Source organism: Carassius carassius, chromosome 1 (assembly GCF_963082965.1).
Source record: "Carassius carassius chromosome 1, fCarCar2.1, whole genome shotgun sequence".
NCBI lineage: Eukaryota > Metazoa > Chordata > Actinopteri > Cypriniformes > Cyprinidae > Carassius > Carassius carassius.
In genome coordinates, this window is record NC_081755.1 from 10098895 (window position 1) to 10118854 (window position 19960).

Sequence of the window (19960 nt, forward strand, 5' to 3'; positions counted from 1 at the left end):
CTGTGCATGTTCATTTAGTATTTTATTTTATGAAAACATTTAGTTTTTTTTATACTTTTTATAATTCCTACTGTCATAAAAAAAAAACACTATGCAGAGTGCAAATATTGTAAAACAGCAGTAATCGTGGAGGCTGGCATAACATCCAATTTATTACAAAAATGTGGAAAGAAACTTATTAATATGTTTAAAGTGGGTAAAACCAGCAATATACGCATTATTTGCAGACAAAATGTTTTATTACTTCTCAGAGAAATTCTTAAATGTAAATGTACATTGTATTACTGATTAATTTGTTTTCCCTGAAGATCATACGGTAAATGTATAACAGGGTTTTAAATTAACATTAACATCCATCCAGCTGGAAAAAATCCAATGTGCCAGGTAAAGATGTCAAATCACTATGGAGGATGAACACTAAAAATAAAATGGTAAATTAAAATGGAGTATTTATTTTCAATGAAATAATACAAACACAAAAATGCCAATAATCAATAATGAATAACTTCAAATAGACAAATGAAAGTGAAAGATTGCCATCGTGAAACAATCACGTCGAAATCTATGGTCATGGCATCTACCTTGTGTCATACAGTGAGAGACATTAAAAAATGTCTGTCATGGTCTTGTGACAAGAAAATTTTCTTCAAAAGCAGTGCTTGTGTGGCAACCCGGAGGTGCATTTGAAGGATAATTTGCCAACTACGCCACTCAGGGAGTTACACCCAGAGAATTTAGTGTCTCTAAAAGGACACGCAAGTTCATTCATCAATAATCGCTCAGAGACATGGGTGACGATACAAAACAGCTGACTTTATTAAGTTACACACTTTAAAACACTCATTAAAATATATCCGGCCTCAGCCAATCACAGCTCATCATAAGGGTTTGGCACTGAAAAGGGTCACAGAGACACCAGCTAACTGGGACTTACCAGCAGGGTCAGGCTATCAGAGATTAGGCTGCCTATACCAGAGAAATCATTCCTTTCACCAGTGCACGCAAACACACGCACTCACAACACACTCCACGGATGGACACGGCACACTGTGAATAACACACCACCACCACCACGTAGAAGGGAATAGAGCCGGCCTCCCTGCCTTTGGCACCCAGATCCTGCGGCACAAGAACAGAGCAATCTTAATACGAGTCACTAAAAATGCACACAGAATAATTAAGGCGCTGAATTGCCCTATATTGATTTAAATTAAACAACAAAACCCAAAATAAGAATTAACAAATCTGGAAGAGAAATGTACAAGGCCTATTTGCCCCCAAATTACAAATAAAACTACTAAATTAAACAAAAAGTTAAAGAGATGCAAACGCAAGACAATGGATTTTAGTTTACAGACAAATAAACCAGATTGATCTCAACAGCTTGCCGGAAAATACAGCAAACTGGTGTTAACAGTTTACAGAAAAATAAACCAAACCGATCTCAATCAAGTTACAATAATTAACTAAGCAGCAAAACAAAATACAAACTAGAAAAATACAAAAGAAATAGAAAAGGTGAAACAAAATCAACACAAAACAAAACAGCAATGTTATCCGTGGGCAGGACGTGAAACGCGCCCAACTAGCAGTCGCAGCAGCAGTGCGAGATCTGCAGGAGAAACGAATCCATTGATTTGAATCATACGAGAGGGAATGGCAATCAAGCAATCAGCTTACGCTCTCCAACATTTCCGGGCGAGCACCTGGAATAAAATAGAATATCACCATTTAATATTACTGTTATAGAGCCTCACCCGAACTTAGTAAACGCCGGTTAGACCTACCAATGATGAATATGGTGCGTGCATAATCAGTAGTGCACACACACACCCAACAACAGTAGTCACAGCAATAATGCGTCCGCACGAGAAACGGAACAGCTGACTCGCACTTTACGAGAGGAAATGGCAATGAGGAACTTACTAAGGTGCAAGAAACACACGCAACCCAGGACAATTAGTTACTAAATTTAAAACAAATCTCATTAAGTCACCAAGCGTTCCTACCTCTCTAATGTCCACACCTGATGCCGGAAGCAGCCACAGTAAAGTGTTTGCAGTGCGTCGGTGACGTCAACAAATGACGTTGACCTAAAGCACAGGTCTATCGCACTTTATATCCCCATGGTGACAGCCAATTGGCTCACGATCCACATATAATTATAAGGGAAGGTAAAGGGCTTTCCCACCACAATCGCTTACTATTTTGACTATCACTTATACTGATAAATTTCTTCTTTTTAAGCGGCTCATGTTGTTGTGAAAATATTAGCATATTGGAATTCAGAATTCACATAACATCAGAATAGTCCAATTAGAGTTTACTCTCTCAACGATTGTCCAGACGTCGATTCAACTTGTTGAACCAGATAAACTACCACTGATGTGAGCACACCAAACAAACTAGACCAACAAATGAACGCTAATGGCCGAACAGTGGCCTGTAAGATGGCATTAGCATAACAGAAAGATGGTCCGAGTTTCCCAGATGGGGGTGTGAAACAGCTCTGTATGCCTGTTTGATGTTGGAATAGACCTGGTCCAGAATGTTTTCTCCCCTGGTTGCAAAGTCCACATATTTAAGAAAGTGTGGGAGTACTGTCTTCAATTTGCCCTGATTGAAATCGCCCGCGAATATACAGGCAGAGTCCGGGTTTAAGTCCTGCATTGAGCTCACAGATTGATACAATGTAGAAAGCGCGTCTTTTGTGTTCGCACTGGGTTGTATATACACGGCTGTAATAGTCCCGGCTGAAAATTCTCTTGGCAAGTATACTGGTGGGCATTTGACTGTTAGAAATTCTATGTTTTCGGAACAGTGTCTTGAGATGACTTTAACATTAGTGCACCAATTGTTATTAATAAAAATTGCTACTCCACCACCTCGTAGCTTACCAGTGAGTGCGTGGCTTCTGTCTGCCCTGAATGTTGTTAGTCCATCCACCTGAATGGCATTATCTGGAACAGTGTGGTTAAGCCATGTCTCGGTGAGGACGATAGCGCTGCAATCTTTCACCATCCTTTGTGTAATTAGATCCAATATGAGGTAGTCCATTTTGTTTTCCAGTGAACGAACGTTGGAAAGCAGAATCGAAGGAAGTGCAGGTCTGTTTGGTTTGGCTTTTAGCCTTGCACTGATGCCCGCTCGACTGCCTCGCTTGCTAGGTCTAGCACACCGCTTGCGACTCATGGTAGATCTCTCTAGCCGCTTGCGTCGCCTCGGATTGATTGGTTCCTGGGGGCTGCTCGTGATGATCGCCAGCACCTCCCACTGGTTCCTTTCTTTCCGGAAGTGCATCAGGAAGTGACCAGTTCATGGAAGGCACCTTTAACCCTCTCTGGAGTCTAAGGGAGTTTTTTCATGCCCTGACATTTGTGTTTTTTTTTTTCAGTTTCTTATAAATATCGAAATGGCTAAAGTCTAATCTTACTGTAATCAGCACAAACTGGGCTATAATAATATGTGAGCAGCATGTATGTACATGATTGTGTTTTTGAGAAAAACTGTTTTATGCGTGATTAGTGAAAAAACTAGCGCGTTCAACACGGGGGCGTGGTCACATTAGAAGATAATGAAGGGAGATGTGAAAAATGGACATCGCGTTGTTTTCATATGGATTACTTTATCCCTGAATATTTGTTTTCGGCAGCACTTGTTTAGTTTAAAAGTAGACATGTCAGGCTTTCTATAGATATCTCTCTCATGTCTCTTCGTTTAGTATTCACTGAGTTACAGTTCATTTTAATGGCGCGTTTGTAAATGAAGATCAGCGCAGACAAAGACTGCAGACAGCACACCTTGTCTGTTATCTTTTTTTTATAAGTGCACAAAGTTTTGTTGTCATTATGTCTGTATACAAAAAAGTAGACCCTTTACAGATTCAATTGATGTATTGCTCTTATCTGTACGATCAAAACTAAAAGTTTAATTTAAGTTATTTTCGGGGTTATCAGGAAAAATGTATGCTGGGATTCCCCCAGTGGAGCATTTTGTTGCGATGCAATTGTGTCTTCAGAGCACCTCCGCATGGCGTGGTAGTCCCAAGCTTCCCTCCAAGGCCTGTAAGTTCTCATCCACGCTTGTGGCCAAGGCTTACAGAGCTGTGGGTCAGGCCACTTCTGCTCTGCATGCCATGGTCACCCTTCAAGTCTACCAGGCCAAGCTGCTGAACGAGCTGCACAGGGGCAGTGCTGACGCTGGGGTTTTGCAGGAGGCGTGCACCACTACCGACCTCGCTCTCCAGGCGATGAAGGTTACTGCACACTACTTGAGTGAGGTGATGTCCACTTTGGTGGTCCAGGAGCACCACCTATTGCTGAACCTGGCAGACATTAGGGAGTCTGATAGGATAGGAGTCTGATCAACTCCCCAGTCTCCCAGTCTGGCCTCTTCAGCGACGCGGTGGATAATTTTGCCCAGCAGTTCTCTGCTGCCCAGAAGCAGTCTGAGGCCATCAAACACATCCTGCCCTGGCGGCCTGCTGCTGCCTCCACACTGCCGCCGGCTCAGCTTCCTCGTCACCGAGGTCGCCCCTCTATGTTCTACTCCACTCGTGTGAAAAGGCGCGATAGAGCCAGTCCCTCCAGCCGACATGAAGTCCGGCTTTTACAGCCCCTACTTCATAGTACCCAAGAAAACAGGTGGGTTACGGCCAATCCTGGACTTGCATGCCTTGAAACGAGCTCTTCACAGACTTCCGTTCAAGATGCTGATGCCCAAGCGCATTTTCTAATGCATTCGTCTGTTGGATTGGTTTGCAGCAATCGACCTGAAGGACGCGTACTTTCATGTCTCCATTCTTCCTTGACACAGACCATTTCTTCGGTTTGCTTTCAAGGGGGTTGCATTTCAGTACAAGGTTCTCTCATTCAGGTTGGCCCTGTCTCCCCATGTCTTTACAAAGGTCGCAGAGGGAGCCCTGGCTCCTCTCAGGGAACGAGATGTCCGTATCCTCCACCTTGTCAATGACTGGCTGATTCTAGCTCACTCTCGAATGTGGTTGTGCGAGCACAGGGATCTGGTCCTCAGACACCTCACCCGTCTGGGTCTTCGGGTCAACTGTGAAAATAGCAAACTCTCCCCTGTGCAGAGGATCTCTTTTCTCGGTATGGAAATAGACTCGGTCGCCATGTTCGCGCAGCTTATGAATGGGCTAAAACTGTTCCGCTGAAACTGTTTCAGAGGCTCCTGGGGCATATGGCATCCGCGGCGGCAGTCATACAGCTCGGGTTGCTTCAGCACTGGCTTCATGACCGAGTCCTGAGATGGGCATGCCAACAGGGTACGCTCCAAATGACCATCACTCCGGCCAGCCTCCGAACCTTCACGCCGTGGTTGGCCCTCTCGTTTCTACGGGCTGGCGTTCCCCTAGAACCTGTGTCCAGGCATGTTGTGGTGTCAACAGATGCCTCTGCCACGTGCAACATGCATGCTGCGTCCGGTTCCTGGACAGGACCCCGACTTCACGGGCATGTCAATCGCTTTGAGTTGCTAGCAAGTACGGCTTGCTCTGCACCGCTTCAGGGCCCTACTGAAGGACAAGGACGTTCTGATCTGTACGGATAACACTGCGACCGTAGCGTACATCAACCGACAGGGCGGTCTATGCTCTCGCCGCATGTCGCAACTCGCCTGCCATCTCCTCTTATGGAGTCAGAAGCATCTGAGGTCGCTTCGTGCCATTCACATCCTGGGCAGGCTCAATCGTGCAGCTGATGAGCTCTCTCGACAGCAGTCTCATCCTGGGGAATGGAGACTCTACCCCCAGTCAGTTCAGCTGATTTGGGAACGCTTCGGAGATGCTCAGGTAGACCTGTTGCCTCTCCAGAAAATTCCCACTGCCAGTTGTTTTACTCCCTGGCCGAGATCACCCTTGGCACAGAAGTTCTGGTGCACAGCTGGCGCTGGGCCTGCGCAAGTATGCATTTTCCCCAGTGAGCCTTCTTGCACAGACGTTGTGCAAGATCAGGGAGGACGAGGAGCAGGTCCACATGGTCATGCCTTTTTGTCCCAACCGGACCTGGTTCCCTGAACTTGTACTCCTCGCGACAGCCCCTCACTTGCCAATTCCTCTGAGGAAAGACCTTCTTTCTCAGAGACAGGGCACTCTCTGGCACCTGCGTCCCAATCTTTGGAACCAACATGTGTGGGTTCTGGAGGGGTCATGGAAGGTTTAGGTACCTTGGCACCTCAGGTGATAGCTACCCTTACTTCAGCTAGAGCCGTGTCTACCAGACATGCCTATGCTTTGAAGTGGAACCTCTTCGTCACTTGGTGTTCTTCATGTCGTGAGGACCCCTGGAGATGCCCGATCGGGTCAGTGCTTTCCTTTCTACAGGAAGGGTTGGAACGAAGGCTGTCTCCTCCCACCCTGAAGGTCTGGAACGAAGACTGTCTCCTCCCACCCTGAAGGTCTATGTGGTAAGTCTCTTTCTGACGTAACATCTTCGTTCCTTCCTTCAGGGAACAAGGGTTACATTTGTAACCTAGACGTTCAATAGGTTACCATTTAAAAAATAATAAATAAATAATGTTAAGATCCAATTTTATTTTATATTTTTATTTTAATAACACTAACCGAATGTTTGTCTTAGTTAAGCTTTTTTGAGCATGCTGTTTGCCATTTGAATTCAGATTCGAGGCCAGATTCCTTTTCTGGTTTTGGTCACTCATCTTGGACTCGACTCGGAGCCCGTTTCCCAGTCTTGTATTAATTCCCTATTTCTAGTTCTAGTCTAGTCTCGTCTCGCCTCGTAGTGTTGCCTGATTATCTGCCTGCCTTAGATTTCTCTCATCTTGTTGTTAGCACCTTACCTGGACTTTTGCTCACATCTTTGGATTACCCCTCTTGTCAAGCCCTTTGGATATTATTTGTACTATTCATTGCCTTGCCTGTGTTGTATCTGTCAATTTTTCTGACCACTACGCCTTTTAAAATAAAGCCTTGCACATGGATCCGCACATCTCATGTTCTGATCATTCCTTAACAGTCTTGAGTTCAACTCAGATTTTTTTAACTTGTCTCCAATGTTTCTCAATTTAGTTTTTTCTTGCTGAACACAACTATTCTCTACTGGGTGAACATTTTGCCCACCTGAGTAAAATTGTTCTTTATAACAGACCAGTACAGTGCACACAAACACAAAAAAGTGTGTAACTTTTAACTAAAATGTGGTACTTATATTTGATTTGACCCTTGATGTAACTAAATGATACACATTTAAGGTTAACTGAGAAAACATTTTACTTAACAGGAAACTCTATTAGAAATCATTTAAAAATCCTACACAGAACAGTTCAATTCTTTATAATAATATAATATATATGGAAAAATAAGCAGTTATTGAGGACCATTATTTATGAGTCTAATAATATAAAATAATATTACAATATAATATAAAAATATTTTAGACAAATATTTTCAAAAGATGTAAATGAGAATTATTTTACAGTTATCTAAAAAATTATTAGTCACCTATGTTTAACTGTAAATGTCTCTGAGTTTTGTTACTGATCTGTGCCCATCATCCACTATTTCCATCACTTAATCAAGCCACTATTCATGTTATTTCATATATCATTTTGTTCGCTCTCCTGTTGAGCAATTTCATCCACAACCATTAAAATATTAGATTGTTGTAACGGTTATAACTCTATAGTGATGCCAACTCTATAGTGGTTTGTCCAAGCATTTCAGTTATTTCACATTTACTAGAATTCAATCAAATTGCTTTACAACTCATTTTTGTGTCTGTCCTGTGCACTGCATATTATTTCTCCAGTGCAGCTTAGTAGAAATACTGCTCATCTCGGCTCAGTTAGTAGACTCTGACTCAACGAAGGGGGAATACAACACAAAACTAATAACATTAATATCAAGTGGCCATGGCTGATTAATATTTCCTACTGCATCATAATAAAATTCTATCAATAGACTACAGTGAGATTTTGCTATATTTAGAAAAAGATTGGGTCGTGAATATGAGTGATTGGTGTTAAACTTAAATGACATGGGGAAAATGCTGAGTACCATTAATTTTTTCATAAGTTTTAGTCGTCTCCAAAGGCAGTTTCTGCTTCTTTCCCTTCCCCTTCATATTGAATTTGGCCATCAATCAGTTGGTAAAGAGCCTAAAGAAACAAATGCACCAATTAAAAAGTACATGTAATAATCTACAGCTGTAGAATGGATGTGATTTTGGACACTCAAGTTTTCTGAAATTGATTAAACAAACCTCTGGGAGGTGACCATTTGATAGCTCCAATGACATTCTTTCCCTTCATCTGTCCCTGCACCTGTCAAACCCCATCTTCTTTAACTTCCACATCAGGTTTCTATGCAGTCTCATGATTGCATTTCAGATAATTCAAGTCTGTGTGAACTGGAATTTGCTGCAGACTTCATTTCAGTATAGTGACACATTTCCAACTGAAACAGATTAAATAGCAGGGATGGTTTTATTGTATTGTCCTGACTGCGGGTGTCGCTGTTGGACAGTGTTTTCTCTACTTCCTGTTGGCCTGCTGGCCTTGCTGTAGCTAATCGTAGCTCCGTGTAGCTGTTTTTTTTCTTTTTTTCTAGAATCTTTATCTTATTATCATTCTCTGTTTTTTTAAAGTGAAAAAATATAACTTAATTCATACCATATTTCTGATATAATCGACCAATTATATCAGATTAATTTTGATCATTCACTTTTATTTTATATCCGTGAGTGCAGTACACCTGCAAAGCGTTAGCACTCGTTAGCTTGTCATTAGCCTTTTCATTCGAACCTATCGCTGTTTTCTCTTCTCCTCTCCTCTCTCTCGCTCCAGTTTTTCACAAGTTCAACAAACAACTGTGGTAAGAATATTTCATCAAGCACGGTGAGTAATGGCTTCTCCTGCTATTGTTATTTGCACCTCTTGTCACATGTACAGTTTATCTATCTCTGTCGCAGATGAGGGATTCACATGTGATAAATGCAGGGAAATAGGCTGACAGAGAAAATTTCAGAATTAGAGACACGCATCCAAACTTTAATTGACAGTAAGAATGTTAGGGCTCTAGATTTGTCTAGATTTGAATGTTAGGGCTTTGGATGCATCTAGCTCAGGGATTCCTGTACATTGTTCGGTTCTGGCAACAAAGCCCCTGCAGCAGGGCAACTGGGTGACAGTGAGGCAGCGTAGTCGTGGGTCAAAACACCGCTCTTCTGTTCCGATCAAAACATCCGATCAAAACATTAAACAGGTTCTCCCCACTCAGTGATGCACCCACTGAGAAACCTGATGAAAGTGCTCTAGTTATTGGTGATCTATTGTACATAACGTGAATATAGAGACACCAGCCACCATAGTCAAATGTTTACCGGGAGCCAGAGCGCCTGACATCTTGGCAAATTTAAAAGTGCTGGCTAATGGCTAATGAATTGTTATTCATGCCGGCGCTAATGATGTTCGACTTCGCCAGTTGGAGATCACTAAAAATAACAGACCCACTTTATATTAAGTGGCCTTAACTACTATGTACTTATATTTTAATTAATAATTTAGTACAATGTACTTATTGTGCACATACATGTTTTTACATTGTACTTATATTTGAAAAAAAAACTACATGTAATTACATCTGTATTTGATTTCTGTAATTACATTTATAGTTACACTGTTGACCCGTACTTTACACCTTAACCCACCCTTAAACTTACCCATACCTCCAACCCTCTCCCTAACCTTATCCCTATCCCACTTCAATAGCAGCAAAAGTGTTTTACAATACAATATGAACACAATAAGTACATTGTACTTATTTTTTATGTAAGTACATAGTAGTTAAGGCGACCTAATATAAAGTGGGACCAAAATATCATTAAAGAGGTGTGTGAACTTGCAAGCACGAAGTTCAGACACTGTAATATGGTCTGGTCCCCTCCCTGCTTACCGTGGTGACGAGATGCATAGCAGATTGTCATCACTCAATGGCTGGATGTCTAAGTAGTGCCCACAGAATAACATAGGTTTCATAGACAATTGAACGAGCTTTTGGGGCAGACCTGACCTGTTGAAAAGGATGATCCCTCCTGGGGTGGCGACACTCTTCTCTCTAGAAATATGGCAAATAGTCTTAGTGTTTATACTTGACTAACTTGGGCCCAGGTCAGGAAGCAGACAGACTGGCTAAACCGACCGTCTGCAATACTGGTAAACAAATGATAAAGCTTGGCTTATTGAATATCAGATCCCTTTCTACGAAAACACTTTTTGTAAATAATATGACCACTGATCATAATCTAGATGTGCTCTGTTTGACAGAAACCTGGCTAAAACCTGATGATTACATTTTAAATGAGTCCACCCCCCAAGATTACTGTTATAAACATGACCCGTGTCTAAAACGTAAAGGGTGAGGTGTTGCTTCAATTTATAACAACATTTTCAGGATTTCTCAGAAGGCAGGCTTCAAGTATAACTCGTTTGAAGTACTGGTGCTTCATATAACATCCAGAGAAACAAATGTTAATGATAAATCCCGTTATGTTTGTACTGGCAACTGTATACAGGCCACCAGGGCACCATACAGGCTTTATTAAAGAGTTTGGTGATTTTACATCCGAGTTAGTTCTGGCTGCAGATAAAGTTTTATAAAAGGTGGTATCCTCACAATTATATTCCTTCTTAGATAAAAATGGTATATGCGAGGATTTCCAGTCAGGATTTAGACCGTATCATAGTACAGAGACTGCTCTCCTTAGAGTTACAAATTACCTGCTCTTATCATCTGATCGTGGTTGTATCTCTCTATTAGTTTTGTTGGATCTTAGTGCTGCGTTTGACACAATTGACCACAACATTCTTTTGCATAGACTTGAACACTTTGTTGGCATTAATGGAAGTGCATTAGCATGGTTTAAATCATACTTATATGACCGCCATCAGTTCGTAGCAGTGAATGAAGATGTATCATATCGATCAAAAATGCAGTATGGAGTACCTCAAGGCTCAGTACTAGGGCCGCTACTCTTCACGCTTTATATGTTACCCTTGGGAGATATCATCAGGAAACATGGTGTTAGCTTTCACTGTTATGCTGATGATACTCAGCTCTATATTTCTTCGCGGCCCGGTGAAACACATCAATTTGAAAAACTAATGGAATGCATTGTTGATATAAAAAACTGGATGACGAGTAATTTCTTACTGCTAAATTCTGAAAAAACAGAGGTGTTAATTATAGGACCTAAAACTCTGCATGTAATAACCTAGAACACTATCTAAGACTTGATGGTTGCTCTGTCAATTCTTCGTCATCAGTTAGGAACCTAGGTGTGCTATTTGATCGCAATCTTTCCTTAGAAAGCCACGTTTCTAGCATTTGTAGAACTGCATTTTTCCCATCTCAAAAATATATCTAAATTACGGCCTATGCTCTCAATGTCAAATGCAGAAATGTTAATCCATGCATTTATGACCTCAAGGTTATATTATTGTAATGCTTTATTGGGTGGTTGTTCTGCATGCTTAGTAAACAAAGTACAGCTAGTCCAAAATGCAGCAGCAAGAGTTCTTACTAGAACCAGGAAGTATGACCATATTAGCCCGGTCCTGTCAACACTGCACTGGCTCCCTATCAAACATCGTATAGATTTTAAAATATTGCTTATTACTTATAAAGCCCTGAATGGTTTAGCACGTCAGTATTTGAATGAGCTCCTTTTACATTATAATCCTCTACGTCTGCTACGTTCTCAAAACTCAGGCAATTTGATAATACCTAGAATATCAAAATCAACTGCGGGCGGCAGATCCTTTTCCTATTTGGCGCCTAAACTCTGGAATAACCTACCTAACATTGTTCGGGAGGCAGACACACTCTTGCAGTTTAAATCTAGGTTAAAGACCCATCTCTTTAACCTGGCTTACACATAACATACTAATATGCTTTTAATATCCAAATCCGTTAAAGGCTGCATTAATTAGGTAAACCGGAACCAGGAACACTTCCCATAACACCCGATGTACTTGCTTCATCATTAGAAGAATGGCATCTACGCTAATATTAGTCTGTTTCTCTCTTATTCCAAGGTCACCATAGCCACCAGGTCCAGTCTGTATCCAGATCAGAGGGTCACTGCAGTAACCCAGATCCAGTACGTATCCAGACCAGATGGTGGATCAGCACCTAGAAAGGACCTCTACATCCCTGACAGCGGAGACCAGGACAACTAGAGCCCCAGATACAGATCCCCTGTAAAGACCTTGTCTCAGATGACCACCAGGACAAGACCACAGGAAACAGGTGGGGAGGTGGAGCGGCGGAGGACTAAGGGGAGGGACGGAGGGCCAGATAAAATGGTAAAACAGAGACAAGAGGATCAGGTAGAATGGGGAAACAGAGACAAGACAACCAGGTAAAATGGGGAAACAGAGACAAGACAACCAGGTAAAATGGGGTAACAGAGACAAGAGAAGTGCAACACAAAACAAGGAGGAGGGTCAGGTCCATAGGAGGAAGACAGACAGAAAAAACATTAAAAAAAAAAAACATAAGTCCATGAAGGACATCACATGACGCCCACCAGGGCGGAGCAGAAGACCACCACAACCGTGTGGTCAGGGCGGAGCAGAAGACCACCACAACCGTGTGGTCAGAGCAGAAGCCCCCCAGGGCAGAAGACCACCACAACCGTGTGGTCAGGGCGGAAGCCCCCCAGGGCGGAGCAGAAGACCACCACAACCGTGCGGTCAGGGCGGAAGCCCCCCAGGGAGGAGCAGAAGACCATCACAACCGTGTGGTCATAGCGGAAGCCCCCCAGGGCGGAGCAGAAGACCACCACCTCCGTGTGGTCGGGACGGATGCCCCCCAGGGCGGAACAAGACCACCACAACCGTGTGGTCAGGGCGGAAGACCCCCAGGGCGGAGCAGAAGACCACCACATCCTTGTGGTGGAGGCAGAAAGTCCCCAGGGCGGAGCAGAAGACCACCACAACCGTGTGGTCAGGGCAGAAGCCCCCCAGGGCAGAGCAGAAGACCACCACATCCGCTGGCCGGACCAGCAGGAGGACAAGACTGGTTGGGCAAGTCTGAAACATAGAACAAGAACATGTTAGGGGTAGCCACCGTGGCCTCAACAGGAACAGTCGGGTGCTCAGAGAGTTCGACTTGATGAGTCTGTGGAAGTTCCGCAGAGGCGAGGAAAGACTCTGGTAGTTCATCAGAGCCGTGGAGAGGCTCGGGTAGTTCCACAGAGAAGTGACGAAACTCTGGTAATCCCATGGTGTTTATACTGGATTCCAGAAGATCAGTGCTGACTTGACTCTGCTCATGAAGATTATTGGTGACTTGAATTCTCCCATGAAGAAGGCCGGTGACTTGACTCTGTCCTTGAAGATCACCAGTGACTTGACTCTGTCCTTGAAGATCACCAGTGACTTGACTCTGTCCTTGAAGATCACCAGTGACTTGACTTGGTCCTTGAAGATCACCAGTGACTTGACTCTGTCCTTGAAGATCAACAGTGACTAGCCTTGACTCTGGAAGGTCCACGGTAACTAGCCCTGACTCTGGAAGGTCAATGGTGACTAGTCCTGACTCTGGAAGGTCAACGGTGACTAACCCTGATTCTGGAAGGTCAAAGGTGACTAACCCTGACTCTGGAAGGTCAATGGTGACTAACCCTGACTCTGGAGGGTCCATGAGCACCTGACTCGACTCTGGAGGGTCCACGAGCCCCTGACTCAACTCTGGAAGGTCAACAGGAACTGACCCTGACTCTGAAAGGTCAACAGTGACTGACCCTGATTCTGGAAAGTCGATGGTGACTAGCCCTGACTCTGGAAGGTCGACGGTGACTAACCCTGACTCTGGAGGGTCCATGAGCACCTGACTCGACTCTGGAGGGTCCACGAGCATCTGACTCGACTTAGGAGGGTCAACCAGAACCTGCCTCAACTCAGGAAATTCAACGGGAATGTGACTCGACTCTGGATGGTCAACAGAAACTAGCCCTGACTCTGGAAGATCAACGGTGATTAACCCTGACTCTGGAAGGTCGACGGTGATTAACCCTGACTCTGGAAGGTCAACGGTGACTAACCCTGACTCTGGAAGGTCAACGGTGACTAACCCTGACTCTGGAGGGTCCATGAGCACCTGACTCGACTCTGGAGGGTCCATGAGCACCTGACTCAACTCTGGAGGGTCAACTGGAACCTGACTCAGCTCTGGAAAGTCAACGGGCACCCGACTCGACTCTGGAAGGTCAACAGGAATCTGACTTGATTCTGGAGGATCAACTGGAACGTGACTCGACTCTGGACGGTCAACAGGAACCTGACTCGACTCTGGAGGGTCCACTGGAACCTGACTCAACTCTGGAGGGTCAACAGGAATATGACTTGATTCTGGAGGAACAACTGGAACGTGACTCGACTCTGAATGATCAACAGGAACCTGACTTGACTCTGGATGGTCCACTGGAACCTGACTCAACTCTGGAGGGTCAACCGGAACCTGACTCAACTCTGGAGGGTCAACGGGAATCTGACTCAACTCTGGAGGGTCAACGGGAATATGACTCGACTCTGGAGGGTCAACTGGAACCTGACTCAACTCTGGAGGGTCAACCGGAACCTGACTCATCCTCTGCAGTGGCTCTGGGCTGGCGGCCACCTTGTGCAGTGGCGTTGGACCGGCGGCCATCTTGGGCAGTGATGATTGACCGGCAGCCATCTTGAGCAGTGGTGATGAGCTGGCGGCCATCTTGGGCAGTGGCGTTGGAACGGCAGCCATCTTGGGCAGTGACGATGGACCGGCGGACATCTTGAGCAGTGGCGATGAGCTGGAGGCCATCTTGTGCGGTGGCGCTAGGCTGGCGGCCATCTTGCGTTGTGACGCTGGCCTGATGGCCATCTTGTGCTGTGGCACTGGGCTGGCGGCCATCTTGGGCAGTGGCGCTGGACTGACGACCACCTTGTGCTGTGACGCTGGGCTGGTGGCCATCTTGGGCAGTGGCTCTGGGCTGGCGGCCATCCTACCGGAAGAGACAGGAGTGGCTGGGGCATCCGACGGAAGCCGATGCTGCAAGTAAGGGGGGCCTTAAGGGCCGCATCATTGTACCCCATGCCCTCGGCCAGGGACCAGAACACTAGTGCCATGGCACCCACATCATTGCCCTCTTGGTGGAAGGAGGTTAACTTAAAATATTTTGCCCTCCGCTCCACCATGCTGGTTGGGGAGGAGACATGAAAAGACATACCGCTGGATCTGTAGTTGATGGAGTCCTTCTGTGACGATTCATGTATCAGAGAGACACAGGAGAGAGTAATAGATCCAATTGCAGGTATTTATTATATATTCAGGGTAATCCAATTCGAGGTCAAACAAGCAGAGGTCAAAGCCAAAAAGACAGTCCAAAATTAAACAAACAAATAAACAAAGGAGGTAACAGGAAAGGAACTCGAAAGACGAGAAGACAAAGGGGAATCTCGGATGACGAGCAGGCTGAATAACACGAAAGGTAAGGACTCCATACAAACAACAGGGAAAGACTGGTATTTATAAGGAGGCTAATGACAATCAAGTGACTGCACCTGGTGCAATTAACAGGAGTGCAATTACTGTGAAGACAGGACCAGACTAGAGGAATTCTAGTGCCTATGGTGAAGTGCCTAAGGGGAAGTGAGCCCACTAGTGGACGCCCAGGGAAACAGCATATAGCATGACATTCTGTCATCGAAGGAGTTTCGGTTCCTTGCCGCTGTCGCCTCTGGCTTAGTTGTGGTCACTTCATCTACAGCGATATCGTTGACTTGATTGCAAATAAATGCACAGACACTATTTAAACTGAACAGAGATGACATTACTGAAATCAATGATGAACTGCCTTTAACTATCATTTTGCATTATTGACACACTGTTTTCCTAATGAATGTTGTTCAGTTGCTTTGACTCAATGTATTTTGTTTAAAGCGCTATATAAATAAAGGTGACTTGACTTGACTTGACTAGTGCTCCTCTCCATCTCACTCATAGCAAACTAACGGTTGAAGGGATGTGGTCAAGGATATTCTGTCCAATCAGACTGACATCATCATAGAAGAAATTTCAGTAACACTTTCTATGAAGCCTGTATTTATAATATATTATAAGGGTATTCGTAAGGCATTATAATGAATACATAATGCATTAAAAAAAACTTATAATATGTTATATCAACTCATGAATAATCATAACAACAATTATAATACATCATAATATTTACGTATATGAGGTTATAAGTTTAAGAGTATGATTATTTATAACACACAATGAACACCATATTAAATCAACTTAATTTACAGTATAATGGACTGTATAATGTCTTGACATTGTTTATTTAAGATCTGCACAGTATCTTACTACAGATTGTGAGTGGTTATATACGGAGTGTTATTTGATTCTTTCCTGTGTAGCTTATGTTAATTAATTGATGTGAACTTAATACTCCTACTGAAAAAAAATGCAATGTTTTATATGGTAAGATTTTATTTTGATGGTCCCCTTAATCAATTGACTATAAGCAACTTTGCAACTACATGCCAACTTACTCTCATTAGAGTATTAGTATGCTCAAGAGTGGTAGAATCTAGTTTGGTAAAATAAGCTGACGTACTTCCAAAGATACTTATATTCAGTTTAACTGTTGTTTGACCATCAAATTAAAGTGTTAGTATATTTACAGTAGCAGACATACTAATACTCTAATGACCGCTAGTTGACATGTAGTTGCAGAGTTACTCATCAACAGCTGTGTAAAGGGTACCATCAAAATAATCAAACTGATATTACAGTAAAAATAGTTCAAAGCAAATGTTTCATATTACACATTCATCTGATCTGATATCTGATCTTATTGCTGTTTGAGATTTTTTTTGTTTGTTTTTATTATTATTATTATTATTACTACTTATAAGTGGTCTTTGACCACTTTAAGTAGCATCAGAAAATTGGCAAGATATGAGACTTATAATATATTATAACTATGAGAAATATAATCCATTGTAAAAGTGGATGCATCGTGTTCATTGTGTTATAAAAAATCATACACTTAAAAGCTATAATCACAAAGAAGTAAATATTATAATATATTAAAACTGTTCTTATGAATATTCATGAGATGATACAACATATTATAAGGTTTTTTATAAGGCATTATACATTAATTATTATGCCTTATGAATACACTTATAATATATTATAAATACAGGCTTCATAGAAAGTGTTACCGAAATTTCATTCCAGAGCAGAAGCAAATTTTCCGAATTTGAATGAAGATTGCCAAGACAAACTATTTTTTTCTGAGGATTAACTTGCATGTGGGGTGGGCGATATGGCAAAAATATAATTACAATTTTTTTCAGGAAAATCACAATTATGATTTTATCATGATTCTTTGTCGTGTTGGTTTTACTATTTTGCAAGTTGTCTGAGCAGTACAGCCAAACAAATTTCCCTATTTTAAAAACAAAGCCTTACAAGGTAATACAATATTAAACAAAAACCCTTAGTCAGACATTTAGGCCAAAACGGGTGAAGATAAAAACTTTTTCATCATGTCATCTTTGTTATAAAAAAAATAAGAACAAAGATACACATTAAAATACACATAATATACAAATAAAACAAGCAGTGCCTTGTTTTTAGATACAGTAGGTGTATTTAGCAGTAGCATTCAAGAAATTGAATGAAGAAATATAAAGCATTATATACTGTGTAACACTTGATTCTTATTAAAGCAACAGTATTAAAGTTCTTCAGTCAAGATGTTTTGTGTGTTAACATTAAAGTGATAGTTCACCAAATAAATTATCATCCTCTCATCATTTTTCCTCTCTCAAGTTGTTTTAAATCTAAATTCCTTCTGTTGAACATGAAAGTTATTTAGAAGAATATGAGTAACCAAACAGTTGCTGGTCCTTAGTGACTTCCTTAGTATTTATTTCCTGCTGTCAAAGTCAATGTGGACCACCAACTGTTTGGTTACCCACATTCTCCCCCAAAAATAAATAAACTTCTTTTATGTTCAGCACAAGAAAAAAAAGATGCAGATTTGGATCAAAATGAGAGTATAGTATAAGCAGAGGTAGATATGTCACATCGCTGTGTACTGGCAAACTGTGACAATAAATGTAAAAGGTTTGGCAAGTTCTATATGTAGGGATACTGTTGAAAATACCTGTCAAGCATTCTATGGACACAATCCCTTACATCTTTCCCTCCAATTCTTGCAAGTTGGAATACCTTCAAAGAGAGGGGATAATATTCCTGTCATGTTAGAAAACATTAGACAATAACACACTTCACTGATATATTACTGATAAATTACTTCATTTCCAGAGTGTGTCTTGCAAATCATACCAGGGACTTAAAGACTTGAAAAGTCTCGCAAACTCCTTCATCGTCTCCAGCTGCTGTATATGGGTGGATGGAAGGGTAGGCTCGCTTCTTCCCAGCCTTCTGACCTCCATGTGGATTTCCACCAATTTAGACAAAACTTTTTTCTGAAACTCTGAAATCAAAATTATGCTGTTGTGCTGAAACTTATGCTATTGTTATCCTTAAACAGATGTTTGAATTATTGAATCCGCTAATGCTATATGTCCTGTTTAATTCAATATTTGTGCTTTTGATACCAGTTCCAACTTAAGTACTTACTTGCCATATCCATTGGGAATCTTAAGTCTGTTTCCCTATGAGGCCCTGTACGTCTTGATTCATGTGCAGAAGACCTATTACTCTGCTCTGAGAAAGACCTCCCAGAGGATCTTGAGATCTGTGTTTGATCAATTTCATAATCTGAAAGACAAAATTTGTCAAATATTACTCTGTTGTTCTTAATAGTCGATATAGCTCTTGTAGCAAGTTTTGTGCCCATATTATTTATTAAGTTTGGATGACTCAAGCAACGCCAGTGTGTAATTCCTCCAGTCAAGCTCAATCGGTGCAAAAACACTCCTGTTATAACCAGTGAAGCTATGTTAATCGTATGTTGAATAAATCACTTACCCCTTTTTTACATTGCCCACGTATGTGGCACATTACAGCTCTGACAAGGCCACGAGTTGATCGCAGCCAGTTTAGTCAATGCTTTTTGTTTATACCAGCTGCTCCATGCTGCTTCACTTAAGATAGCTGCCTAATGTATTTTGGATGGATAATAATAATAACAATATTTGCTAATATTTAGCTATCGTCAAAGGCATCAGCAACAGGCAATATGACATGATACTATTATCTATCGGCACACCCTATGTTCTACCATGAGGCTCAGAATGTTAAACATAAAACCAGTTGTTGAAAATATGCTCAACATATCTCATAACACTGCGACTACTTTAGAACATTTACGTTCTTGACTCTGTGAACCGCATAAAGGATTGAATGAATACTGTCCTTGGACAAATCGCTGTGCCTTGAGTGCTTGACTTGTCCCATCTGGTTGCTGTCCCTGGACCGGTTGCTGTGCCTGGACTGCTTCCTGTGTCAGTATGGTTTGCTGTGCTGGGACCCACCGCTCTGCTGTGATACATTACTGTGCTGGGATACATCACAGTGGCTGGACTAATGACTGGACCCAGCACCATTTAACTGGCTGGCTTGGTTTATGTTTAAATGCACAGGGTCTAAAAAATTAAACACTGAGTTAATAAAAAATGCTTCAACTGTATTTACACACAGTGAGGTTGATAAAATGAGTTGGTATTGGAGGTGACTTGTTTAATATGATGATTACTTAATGATGTTTTAGTAACAAGGTTCAGGAGGAGCATGTCAGATACTTAGCCTAATCAACACCAGTGGACCACAATCAATTAACCAGTACCACAGTATAAATATTGCTGACTTACCACTTTCCATTGACGGTTTATCAGCATCCCTCCTCCACCCCATCTCCTCACTTCGAGTTCACTTTACAATTAGACGGGGAAGGGGGAG

General features: G+C 42.3%; 1 long non-coding RNA gene across 1 annotated transcript; it reads right to left on the bottom strand.

Moving 5' to 3' along the window:
• Positions 1 to 7997: 7997 nt before the first annotated feature.
• Positions 7998 to 19643, bottom strand: LOC132106652 (uncharacterized). The gene is made up of 4 exons (XR_009424175.1): positions 19451 to 19643; positions 18680 to 18761; positions 18201 to 18533; positions 7998 to 8133 (listed from the first exon to the last, which is right to left on the bottom strand). It is a non-coding gene; the product is annotated as an uncharacterized LOC132106652 (long non-coding RNA).
• Between the last annotated feature and the right edge of the window lie 317 nt (positions 19644 to 19960).